Source organism: Podarcis filfolensis (genome assembly GCF_964270895.1).
Source record: "Podarcis filfolensis genome assembly, chromosome: 7".
Lineage (NCBI taxonomy): Eukaryota > Metazoa > Chordata > Lepidosauria > Squamata > Lacertidae > Podarcis > Podarcis filfolensis.
This window is the reverse complement of record NC_139603.1, coordinates 86869586-86881664: the sequence shown is the minus strand read 5'-3', so window position 1 is coordinate 86881664 and position 12079 is coordinate 86869586. Positions and strand designations below refer to the sequence as shown.

Below are 12079 nucleotides of genomic sequence, written 5' to 3'. Positions count from 1 at the left end.
CTCTCGTTCCTGCTCCCACCCCGCCATCTTGCCCCCGGTCCCGACATCCTCAGCCAGGTCATCGACCGCCCATAAACCGGACCGTGACAACTTAGCTGTCAGTAGCTTCCTAGGCTTTCAGGTAGAGAATTATCCCATTACCTTCTGCCTGGTCCCTTAGCTGAAGATGTCAGGGTTTGAACCAGGGACTTTCTGCATGCTAAACTCTACTATGGACCCTTCCCAACAGAAAGGGCCTCCAGTGTCTCCAAATTATGTTCCAAGACCACTTGCAAACCAGGCTAGGAGGAAAATGCTTGAAGATGGGAAAGTTAGCTTGGTGGATGGTTAAGTCCCCTTACTCTAAAGCCAGTAAGGTGTAAGAATTAGAGCTCTCTGCAATGCTCAAGCACCATTTTAGACATAAGAAAAATATAATTGCGGCTGGCCGGCCAAGTCATGTCTAGTTTGGCCCTCAGCCCAGTAGAAAGGGATGAATATAGAAGGGTCATTTATCAAAAACTGGCATGAATGTTGCAAGTAGGAAACCAAGTCCTCTTTCTGCTGCATCATGAGGATAATTTGGACACATCTGCACCTTGATTAGAAATCTGGGGGAAGCTAACATACTCAATATCACTTGGCAGGATGATCTAGGAAGTACAGCTATGGATGAGTCCTGTGTCAAATCAGGTCTGCTTGGGGGAATCTGGACATCGATAGGATGAATTCAAGGATACACCTGGTTAAATCTTCAAGCGTAAGATGTTCAGTATTGCAAACCATATAGATGACAATCCAACTTTCCCTGGATTTGCTCCAAGGGAGGGAACTCCATTCAATGAGTTGAGTTACTCATAGAATTATGAAGTTCTCTCCTAACAATTATCCAATAGTGTTCTTTCTTTAAAATCTCTGGTGGAACATTAACCTCCTAAGGGAGTTGGCTGTATTCAAATCATCCAGAGATTCATAGAATCATAGAATCATAGAATCATAGAGTTGGAAGAGACCACAAGGGCCATCGAGTCCAACCCCCTGCCAAGCAGGAAACACCATCAGAGCACTCCTGACATATGGTTGTCATATGATTGATGACTGGGGAGCAGGTTCTGCACTTGTCAAGCAACTGGAGGAAACATCTGCATTCTTATGAGTTAGAGAAATTGCCAACTAGGCTTCAACATATAAGTCTATTTCTGGTCTGCACCCATTCTCTCATGTGTCTGTTCCATCCCGTTTGTCATTAATCTACGGTCAAATCTGCACACCCGCAAATATGCATTAAAATGCTATTTTAAATGTACATTTGTTAAAGCAAGTTCTCTCAAAATATGCATTTCTGAAAGCAATTCTCAGATCAAAAGCAACATCAAAATGCATCAGAACATTCAGGAAGTGTAAAAACCAGTGGATAACTCCATTACAATCCAGGGATTAACTCAAGAGGCAAGGATCAGGTCCATTTGCATTGGAGCTGGAATTGCATTGGAACAAAGTCCTTCATTTTCCAGTTACCCAGTAAAGAGAAAGGCATTGCTCTGGTTGCAAATTGCGTAGTGAGCAAACAATGATGTGTGCAAAACCTTGTGGTGTGTAGGTATTCCTGTGGGGGTCTTTGTGGGGTTGGGCTTGCACTTCTGGAATTGGCTGATGTATTCCCCAACGTGCTCCACTCTAAGAGAATTAGGCCTTTGTGTATCCAGAGCATTAGATCTGCCAGTGAAAATGTGTTGGTGAATAGAATTAGCCGGATCAGGGGGACAGGCTATAAAGATAATGAGTTTCTGTAAATTAACCTTGCTCCGTCCCTTTAAACTAAAGAAGTGTGACTTCATTGGGGGAACATGGGGCATTTTTTCATTGTGTGATTTATGTGATTTATGAGTACTTAAAGGGTTTGTGTCATGGACTGGCTGGGTGCGGAGGAACGGTGGGAGGCAGCAGCTGGGGAACCCCCTAGAGAACCCCCAGGGGAAGAAGGCATAGAGCCAGGGCACTGGCGGTGGGACGATGATGAGTGGTCAAAAGGAGAAGGAGCAAACCAGGAAGAGGAGGTGTTAGCAGCAGGAGAGGTGACAGGATTTAGTGAACAGGAGAAGGCTGTGGCAGAGAGCAGTTCAGACTCTGACTCTGAGGCTGGAATAGAGGGTGGCCAAGAAGCAGAGTGGAGACAGGCTGCTTCATTGGAACAAGACCTCATGGAAACTGCTGCTGAGATCACCAGGCCTGTGGATTGTTTCCTTGAAGAAAGATTTAACTGCACTGGACTCAGGTGATTTATCATTTTTGTTGCTGAGTCAGGTCAAATAAATGCACCCACCTCCCTCATTCTCTTAGATTCAGGCGGATGGCTAGGGCAACCCAGAAGGACCCTCATGAAAATTTGCACACATGCAAGAGTAGAGGCCTGATTGGAAAGTTTAAAGCTCACCACTGCTACATGGGAGAAGGATTGAAGAAAAGGAAATATGCATTGGCACTGCCCCATAGCTTGACCAATCATGGCTAGGAGCAGCTAAGAGCTGGGTAAAGGTAAAGGGACCCCTGACCATTAGGTTCAGTTGCGGATAACTCTGGGGTTGTGGCGCTCATCTCGCTTTATTGGCTGAGGGAGTCGGCGTACAGCTTCTGGGTCATGTGGCTAGCATGACTAAGCCGCTTCTGGAGAACCAGAGCAGCGCACGGAAACACCATTTACCTTCCCGCCGGAGCGGTACCTATTTATCTACTTGCACTTTGACGTGCTTTGACTGCTAGGTTGGCAGGAGCAGGGACCGAGCTCACCCCGTCGTGGGGATTCAAACCACCGACCTTCTGATCGGCAAGTCCTAGGCTCTGTGGTTTAGACCACAGCGCCACTCGCGTCCCTAGCTAGGAGCTAGGTGGAGTCATACTCTGAAAAAAAGTGTAGATTCAGACACTCTGGCTAGCTTCTGGTTTGTGTCGAAATGTTTGTTTTGGGCCTCTCAAAAGTACATAAAGGCAAGAAGTGGGCAGGGGGAGTACCAGCCTGCAATGGTGCCCACCTGAGAAGTGCCAGAACTTTACTCCAGTACACTCCAGCTGGGGGGGGGGGGAACCCTGGATGGCATCCTTGTATGCCTCCATCCGGCAATTCCTGCAGCCAAGCTGGTGCCAAATGTACTGTTCTGCTTTCCTTTGCACCACATCAGTGAGCCCAAGAGGGAGGTCTTGTCCTCTGGGCAGCCCAAGACCTCCATACACACTTTCTGGGCTTGCATCCCAGAGAGGTCACTTCAGTGCTGCTAACAACATGGGAAGCAGCAGCTATGAGTTTCTGGTCTCTGCAGCCACAGCAGGCGCTGTGATTCTCCAACAGACTTCACCCCCAGAGGTGCACTCCATTGTCTCTTGAGACTGGTAGATGCCAACAACAATTCCTTTTCAAGGGCAGTAAGCTTCTCCTCATCACTTGGCAGGGCAATCCACACAACCAGCTCTCAAAGTTGTTAAATGCTTGCCCTGGTTAAGTTACCACTTAGAAAAATGCCCATCAATATTCACTCATCATTTCACTTCTTACGGCTATGGCTTAAACAAGCCATCAATCAAGATAACACTCTTAACAATGTTGCATTTCATATGCTTTATTATGCTTAAATTATTTCCCCTGTTGTGCTCTATTTAGAAATTCCTTTTCAAACATAGTACACATGCAATCTGGTTTGCTAAAAACATTCCCCCCCCCTTTTTTTTTTAGGGAGCATGATTTCACAAAGAATAAATCATTTCTTAACAATCCAGATGGAAATCAATCATAATAACTAAGAGCCAGGGCAGCTAAGAGAGTGAGCTAGCAAATCAGAAACCATGTCTCTGCCATGACCTCACTACGTGGCCTTAGGAGAGTCACTCCATCTCAGCCTCAACCTCACTTCTGCAATATGGGGATAACAATGCTAGCCTACTTTACGCAAGGCTGTTATAAGGGTTAAAGTTATACAGTTCATGCTTTAAGAATAATAATAAATAATAATAAAATTTAATTTGTATCCCGTCCTCCACAGCCGAAGTCGGTCTCAGAGCAGCTAACAACAGTAAAAGTAACACAGTTTACATAAAATCGCAATCTATTAATTGAAATACATTCTAAAATCAATTCAGAATCAAATTAATGGCAACCATTGGGCTAGAGTTCTGTGAGGATTACCAAAGGAGGGGGTCAGACTGTGCCTTGGCCAAAGGCCTGGTGGAACAGCTCTGTCTTGCAGGCCCTGCGGAAAGATGTCAAGTCCCGCAGGGCCCTAGTCTCTTGTGACAGAGCGTTCCACCAGATCAGGGCCACAACCAAAAAAGCCCTGGCTCTGGTTGAGGCCAGCCTAACCTCCCTGTGGCCCAGGACCTCCAAGATGTTTTTATTTGAAGACCGTAAGGTCCTCCATGGGACATACCGGGAGAGGCGGTCCCATAGGTATGAGAGTCCTTTGCACTCAGAAGCTCCTCAACTGAATCCCTGGCTTTGTGTTGAAAAGTTCAGGTAGCAGGGAGTGAAAAGGACCTGTATCTGATATCTTGAGAAGTGGTGGAATCTCCTCTATTAGAGCTTATTAAGCAGTGGCTGGATGGTCAATCTACCAGGGATTCTGTCCTAGTGGATTTACTCCTTCAGCTTAAAGTTGGCTAGGTGACCTGATGTCACAAACTGGCAAGACAACAGGGAGTAAGAAGAGAATCCCAGTGAGGGGTGTAGCCGTGACTGGGACACACTGGGGCAAGCTAGGAATGGGAATGGAGAAGGAGAGGTTGGTGTAGAAAGTTTTCACAGAGCAATGGAAAATGGCAGGGGGGGGGGTCAGTGCACAGGAACCAGAGCAGCAGGACCCATCACCAGAGCCAGAGGGGGCCCATGTCTCCATGAACATAGCAGGTTCTGAGGCGTAGTTCTGCCCGGACACTGAGGTCCAGCTCCAAGGGCCTTCTGGCGGTTCCCTCACTGTGAGAAGTGAGGTTACAGGGAACCAGGCAGAGGGCCTTCTCGGTAGTGGCGCCCACCCTGTGGAACGCCCTCCCAACAGATGTCAAAGAGATAAACAACTACCTGACATTCAGAAGACATCTAAAGGCAGCCCTGTTCAGGGAAGTTTTTAATGTGTGACATTTTAATGTATTTTTAATCTTTGTTGGAAGCTGCCCAGAGTGGCTGGGGAGACCCAGCCAGATGGGCGGGGTACAAATAATAAATTATTATTATTGTATATAATGAATTTTAAAAGATACTTAAACTTTCCCCAAAATGCTTGAGATATTCCTCTTGGGGATGGTAACAATGGAGGTCCCAAAAAAACCAAAAGAGTTTATTACTATATGCCACCGCCACAGCTAGAACCATATTGGCACAAAAGTGGAGAACAAGGATAGTATCCAGAAAGGAAGAATGGCTGTGCAAAATGTTTGAATGTGCTGAACTGGCTGGTCTGACAAACAGGATAAGAGAAAATGAAGATAAGGAATATAAGCAGGAATGGATAATGTTATCTGAATATTTTAAGAACCAGTATAAACAAATACATAGCTTAGCAGGGAGGGTTAAATATGCTCTCTGATCCTGTTTTTGAAAATGCAATTTTTTTATTATTTTTTTAAAAAAGAGCACTCTGTCCTCCTCTGTTTTCTAGCAACTGGTATTCAGAAGCATTTACTGCATCCAGCTGGTCACTTTTTGAAACATGTTACTGGGGCTGCATCTCTTCTGGACCGGGTACACCCTTGGTCACAACCAGCACGGCTGCTCTGAACAACCTCAGAGAGAAACCGAGATGCTTTGCATCACGGCCCGCTTCATTTCCAGCTTCGACATCTTTCACTGTCTCCACTGGATATTTGTGACCAGTCCACCTGCTTCGAAGTGGAAGCTGCAGGCATTTTGATGGATGCACTGAATGTTCTGCCAGGCAGCAGAGACATGCCTCAGAGCTTGGCTGCCAATGTGCAGGCGAGTTCATCTCACTGTGGCCGCTGCAGCAGCTGAAGCTAACAGTGCACCAAAACATTATGGTAAGGAAACCACAGTGAACCAGTGCACTCATTAACACCTACTCATCTGGCCAGCCGCAGCTTCTATTACATTTTTTTATTTGGTGGATGCTCTGGAGCAGGGATGAGGAACCCCAGGCTGAAGAAGAAGAAGAGTTTGGATGTGATATTCCGCTTTATCACTACCCGAAGGAGTCTCAAAGCAGCTAACAATCTCCTTTCCCTTCCTCCCCCACAACAAACACTCTGTGAGGTGAGTGGGGCTGAGAGACTTCAAAGAAGTGTGACTAACCCAAGGTCACCCAGCAGCTGCATGTGGAGGAGCGGAGACGCGAACCTGGTTCACCAGATTACGAGTCTACCTCTCTTAACCACTACACCACACTGGCTCTGTGTCCCTCCTAGTTATTCTATCTGTCCCTCAGGACTCTCCCCAGACCACACTCACTCTCTATTGGTCAACATTAAGGATAGGGGAGAAATCTGATTCAGTTTTTATGTAAAGGCACATTTACCTTCTTCTTGAAACAATACAATGAACCAAAGCATAGACATCTTTTGACATTTGCCCTGCTCTGAGTTTTGCATTGCTGTTCTCCAACCAAGCTATGTATACAGAAATGCATGCACACTAAGTAAAGTGTGCATATAAATGCACAGGTTGGTGAAATGTAATGTGTTTTTTTAAAAAATGAATTGCATCAGGAAAAATTGTATTTGGCAAAATTGCATAAGTTGAGATAAATTTGCACTAAAATGCTGACGTATTTTTATGGAAAATTTCCAAACTGATGTGGAAATGTAGACAACTGAATCTATTTGGGGGGGGTGAGAGATGGAGAGAAACAAAAATTGCCATATTTGCCCTTCCCTAGCCATCACAGACAATGGTCAGGAATGATGTCACTTACAGTTCTGAACATCTGGAGGGCACCAAACTGCCTACCTCTGCAGCAGGCTAGGTCAGAAAGAATCCCAAGTGCTTTAAACATCCTAATCTTGGAGGTAAAATCAATAATGTGCACATTCACATAACCCTTATTCAATTGCTGTATGCAATTGCAGTCCAGTGTAAGGTCGAAACAAGCATTGGGAGAGACAGGGAGGGTTGCTGGACACACATTTTGGGTTTCCGGTCCTTATCTTCTTGGGGCATTGAGGCTCCTGTCTGACCACAGTTCTAAGATGTTGCCAAACTGCAATACTATTTCAAATCTGCAGACAAGGGCACTGTACACATGAAGGCTGCTCCTCAGAACTGGAGTGTCCCCACCCTGGTGCATTTCTAAAATCACAAGCCTGAGCATCTTCTGCCAGAAGTTGGAGGAGAAATTTATTGGTCAGTGAGATGGTATTTAAACAATGGCTTCTTGCTCCAAGGTACAGCAATGCTTGCTTGGCTAAGGTTCTTGTTTGCTCCAAGTCACATCCACACCACACATTTAAAGCACATGGCTTCTCTCAAAGTATCAAGTAATCAGCATTTAGCTGAGGGTGCTGAGAACTCTAGCTCTGTGAGGGGTAAAGCACAATACCCAGGATTCGCTAGGGGCAACTATGGAACCTAAGTGTGGTTTAAATGTTTGCTGTGGGCCTGATCTGATAGTATGAACGTTAAGCCTGGGAAATAAAAGCTCTCACACACATATTGATTCCTGAATTCCACAGCAAGTTTGAGGTAGACCTGTGAAAACCCCTTCTCAGTAGATCTTCTGCTCCAATGCTGGTGTAAAGAGGACTTCAGTGCTAGGCGCAAGGAGCTGCTAATATCTCAGGGGTGGGGGGTGGGGAGAAATAACCATCAGTGACCACCTTAATTGCAAATAAGGCACCGTTCCATCCCCACAACCCTTGTTTTCCTTCCAGATAAATTCACTTCCATTTCTATATATATTGCCCATAATCTTTGTAATGTGATCAGTTATGTAGAATAATGAAAAAAGGAGGGGAGGAGGGATTCCAGGAACATCGCATCATTTCTTTGGTATCCATAGTTTCTAATGTGCCGCAGTGAGCATCATAGAATTATGAGTAGAACGTCCCTCCCACAATTTCTTTTATACTAAGCCGTTGCTTTTCACTGAAATCACCATCCAGTTCTTTATGGGAACCTGATCTGCACTGGCGGTCAGAGCGCAGAGTTTTCTCTGCAAACAGATAACCAGCAACACTGCCCCTTTTCATGCCCAAATGCCAGCTAGCAGCATTTGAGAATGGGTTCCTACAGCCCCATGTCTGAGCCGCAGTAGTGTTGACTCTGTGTGCTACCCCTCATGCTAACTGTGGATGCAAGTTCTTTCTGGGAAGGTTTGTGCATTTATGAGCCAGGCTCCGAGGGTGCATTTGCTTTCCTTGTCTCCTGGCGAAGACATCCCACCAAGCGCTGCCTTTTCTTTACTCCCTGTGCTGCCTCCATGGAGTAAGACATATTTGCAGTCATCCGGTCATTTTCTGATCAAAGCCGGAGGAAGTGAGGGGAGGGGGAGATTTCAAAAGGCACCAGCAGGGAGGGTAAAATAGCCTCCCTCTGGTATAATTCCGATAACAACACAGAGGGAGGAAAAGGGAAAAGGGAAAACATACACTTGAAGAAGAAGAAAAGGATCTTTCATTTTCTCCCACTGAGGTAGCCAATTTAAATTTTCATAAAGGAAGCGCTGATGTGTGTCTTTGTGAGATGAAGTGCCCAATCAGGCAGCCCTCTGAGTTAAACTACTGTCATTTTCCCCCTCCCTTAAAGTGGGTTCCTTTAAGAATCAGGAAAGATTATCTCAGTATAATCAAAATAATACAAAATCCTCACTTTTGGACTGGCTGTAAAGCAATTTTCAAGCCTCGGAAATGAAGCTGAAGTGAGCACAGAGAGAAACTTAATTTATTGTTAGCATGTGTGCTGGAAATTTCGCTCCCCCCATTTTCTCTGGGGGAAGAGACATTTCTCTGCAAATTTGTGTCATCTGTCATAAGGGTGGCGTACGTAAGAAGATCAAACCTATCCATAAAGAAGGCTGATCGCCGAAGAATTGATGCTTTTGAATTATGGTGTTGGAAGAGACTCTTGAGAGTCCCATAGACTGCAAGAAGATCAAACCTATCCATTCTGAAGGAAATCAGCCCTGAGTGCTCACTGGAAGGACAGATCCTGAAGCTGAGGCTCCAATACTTTGGCCACCTCATGAGAAGAGAAGATTCCCTGGAAAAGACCCTGATGTTGGGAAAGATGGAGGGCACAAGGAGAAGGGGACGACAGAGGACAAGATGGTGGGACAATGTTCTTGAAGCTACCAGCATGAGTTTGACCAAACTGTGGGAGGCAGTGGAAGACAGGAGTACCTGGCATGCTCTGGTCCATGGGGTCACGAAGAGTCAGACACGACTAAACGACTAAACAACAACAATGTTACAAAGACACGAGAGAAGTTTTCACCAACTGGGTGCTCCTCCAAATGGTTTATGCTACAAGACCCAACAGCCCCAGACATGCTGGCTGGGGTTGATGGGAGTTGTAGTCTAAAACTTCTGGAGGGCTCTGGGTTGGTGAAAACTGTGCTAGGGGTAAAGCCCTGCCAGGCAACGTTGCAGGATAGATATCCACAAACACACCTGTCTGCCAGCGGGTGTCTCAAGTCCATCACTCCACAAGCCTGGGAGACTTACCATATAGATGAACATGTTAAACCAACAAGACCCCCACCATAGACCGAGCCAGCTGAAATGCCCTTGTTCACAGCATCAGCAGCCAGTCAGGTGCCATGGGGCCTTGTCCAATCAGGGATCAGGACTGTGTCACATGCCCACATGCCTGTGCACATAAAAACGTTAGGTTGTCACCAGCTCCTATTGCTACAATGTCAGAGTTTTCTACTTAATTGGTAAGCTATTTTCAACCGAAACAAAGCCCAGTCTTAAAGCCAGAGGGTGGGGGGAAAGTTCAGCAGATCTCCTAGAGAGCTGTGAAGAACACTAGTTAATCTTGCAAAGACTCGCGCTGAAGCAAATTCCAGCACAGTTAGGGGTTCTGGGATGAAAGCCAGTGACTTTTCCTGATGTTCACGGAGATTGGCTGGTTCATGCTTAATTTTGAGGTATTTTGTATATGTTGTTTTTGTTAAAAGTGCACTTCCATTGTTGTGAGCCACCTTGGGATCAGTGCTTGAGGGTGGAAGAGATTTTTTAAAAAATAAAACCGGGAAGGCCATATCCTGTCCTGGCATCCCAGGAAATGCATAGGCTGTGCTAGATACAATGGGACTGCAGAACCAAAATGTCCCATCGAACATTAGAGATTGCAGTGGAGTGCAGGGAGTTCCCTGAAGTGGTACCCATGGGAAAGAACTCCCACCATCCCCAGGACAGCTGCAGATTTCTGCAAGAACCATGAAGATCTCATTGGAGCTCTCCTTCACAGAGCCTCTTCCTATGTGAATTTTCCCTCTGGATACCACTTAAGGTCTTTCCTCAAATCTTGTCATGTTGCAAGCCACCTTGAGCATGATTTTAAGTATGGAAAGGTGGGATACAAATAAAATAGTGATAAGAATTGTGGTGATGAGAATCAAGAGAGCTTATGGACACCAGAGATGTGAGTTACATGAAGGCAAGGTTATGAAAGAAAGTCTCTCCTGGAGAACTGGTCCTTGAGGAGAGGGCAGATTTCTTGGCAAGGAAATATTGGGAAGGGTCATCACTCAAATGTCTGCACTGCAGCTTCATTGCATGCAGAAGGTCCCAGGTTCAATCCCTAGCATCTCCTGGTAGGAGATCCTCACCATCTGTGTAGACAACACTGAGCTAGATGGACCAAAGAACTGACTCAATATATGGTGGCTTCCTATGAGAGATGGAGGAGATGTTCCAGCAAGAAACAGCAAATGCAGAGATCTGAGTAGGATGATAAATGAATCTGTGCAGAGAAGAGGTTAGGAGAGCGTCAAGAAAGTCTCTACTGAATTGATTCACACAGGCACAAACACTCCCATATCTAAGCATTCAGTGACTCAAGAATGGAGCAGAGGAAGCCAGTCTAGACTTTCTGGAGGAGAAAGTCTATAGTGCTCTATAAAGTGCCCTATACTCCACCACAGCATTTAAGTCTCCAAGGAGGCCCGGGACATTGCTGCTGCCGCTCTGCCAATGAGTCTTGTGGAGGACTGCTCCCCCTGCAATGCTCATTTTCCACCTTGGGCCTGGGCGTGGGCCCCATACTCACTACCGCAGTGTATAAGGCTCCAAGGAGGCCTCAGGTATATGGGGTGGGGTGGGTGTTTATTTGGGTGTGGGAATTTGTTTAATTTAATTTAATTTAAGTATGTTGTGTTTGTAACTTCCTTTTTTTATTTTTACTGTTTTATTGTTTTGTTGGTTTGTTTTTTGTATAGGTTTTATTTTGATTTTAAGGGGTGGGGCCAGGGCTGCCTGGGAGTGGGTCCCAGCAAACAAAATGGCTGGGGCAGGTTCCACAGGACAACCGATCTCAGTGATCACGGGTAGGAGGAGGAGTTACGCTAAGACTGGACCATGTCATTACCGAGGAAGCAGGCTTAGTCGTTGCTTGAGGACTATCCCTGCCTCCAGGTCTGGTCCTGACCGGATGGATACTGGAATCAGCAAGGGATACCCACACGACCTGAAGGTGCTGCTGTGCAATGCCAGGTCAATGATCCATAAAACTACTGTGATCCATGACTTGATCGTGGATGGAGGATTTGACCTGGCATGTGTAACGGAGACTTGGTTGGATGAAGCAGATGGGCCTGTCCTTGCCGCTGCTTGTCCACCAGGTTTCTCTTACGCACAGCAACCCAGGCCTTGTGGGTGGGGAGGGGGGGTTGCAGTGATTTTTAGGAAGTCTTTAGTCTGCACCAGGCGTCCTATTGGGAAAACCCAGTTTTCTGAGTGTATGTTCTGGAAGTTGGGCAATAGGGGCAGTACAAGATTCCTATTGGTGTACCGACCTCCCCGCTGCACCAAAGATTCCCTGCCCAAGCTGCTTCAGGTCGTGGCGGATGTTCTCCTGGAGACACCTAGTTTGGTTGTCCTAGGGGATTTTAACATCCATGCCGACACGACCTTACAAGGGGCTGCTCGGGACTTCGTGGAAAGC

General features: G+C 46.1%; 1 protein-coding gene across 8 annotated transcripts in view; it reads right to left on the bottom strand.

The window, feature by feature from the left end:
* Nucleotides 1–12079, bottom strand: part of ADGRB1 (adhesion G protein-coupled receptor B1) — a 390585-nt gene that overhangs the window by 360651 nt on the left and 17855 nt on the right. The gene's annotated exons all lie outside the window — the stretch shown is intronic.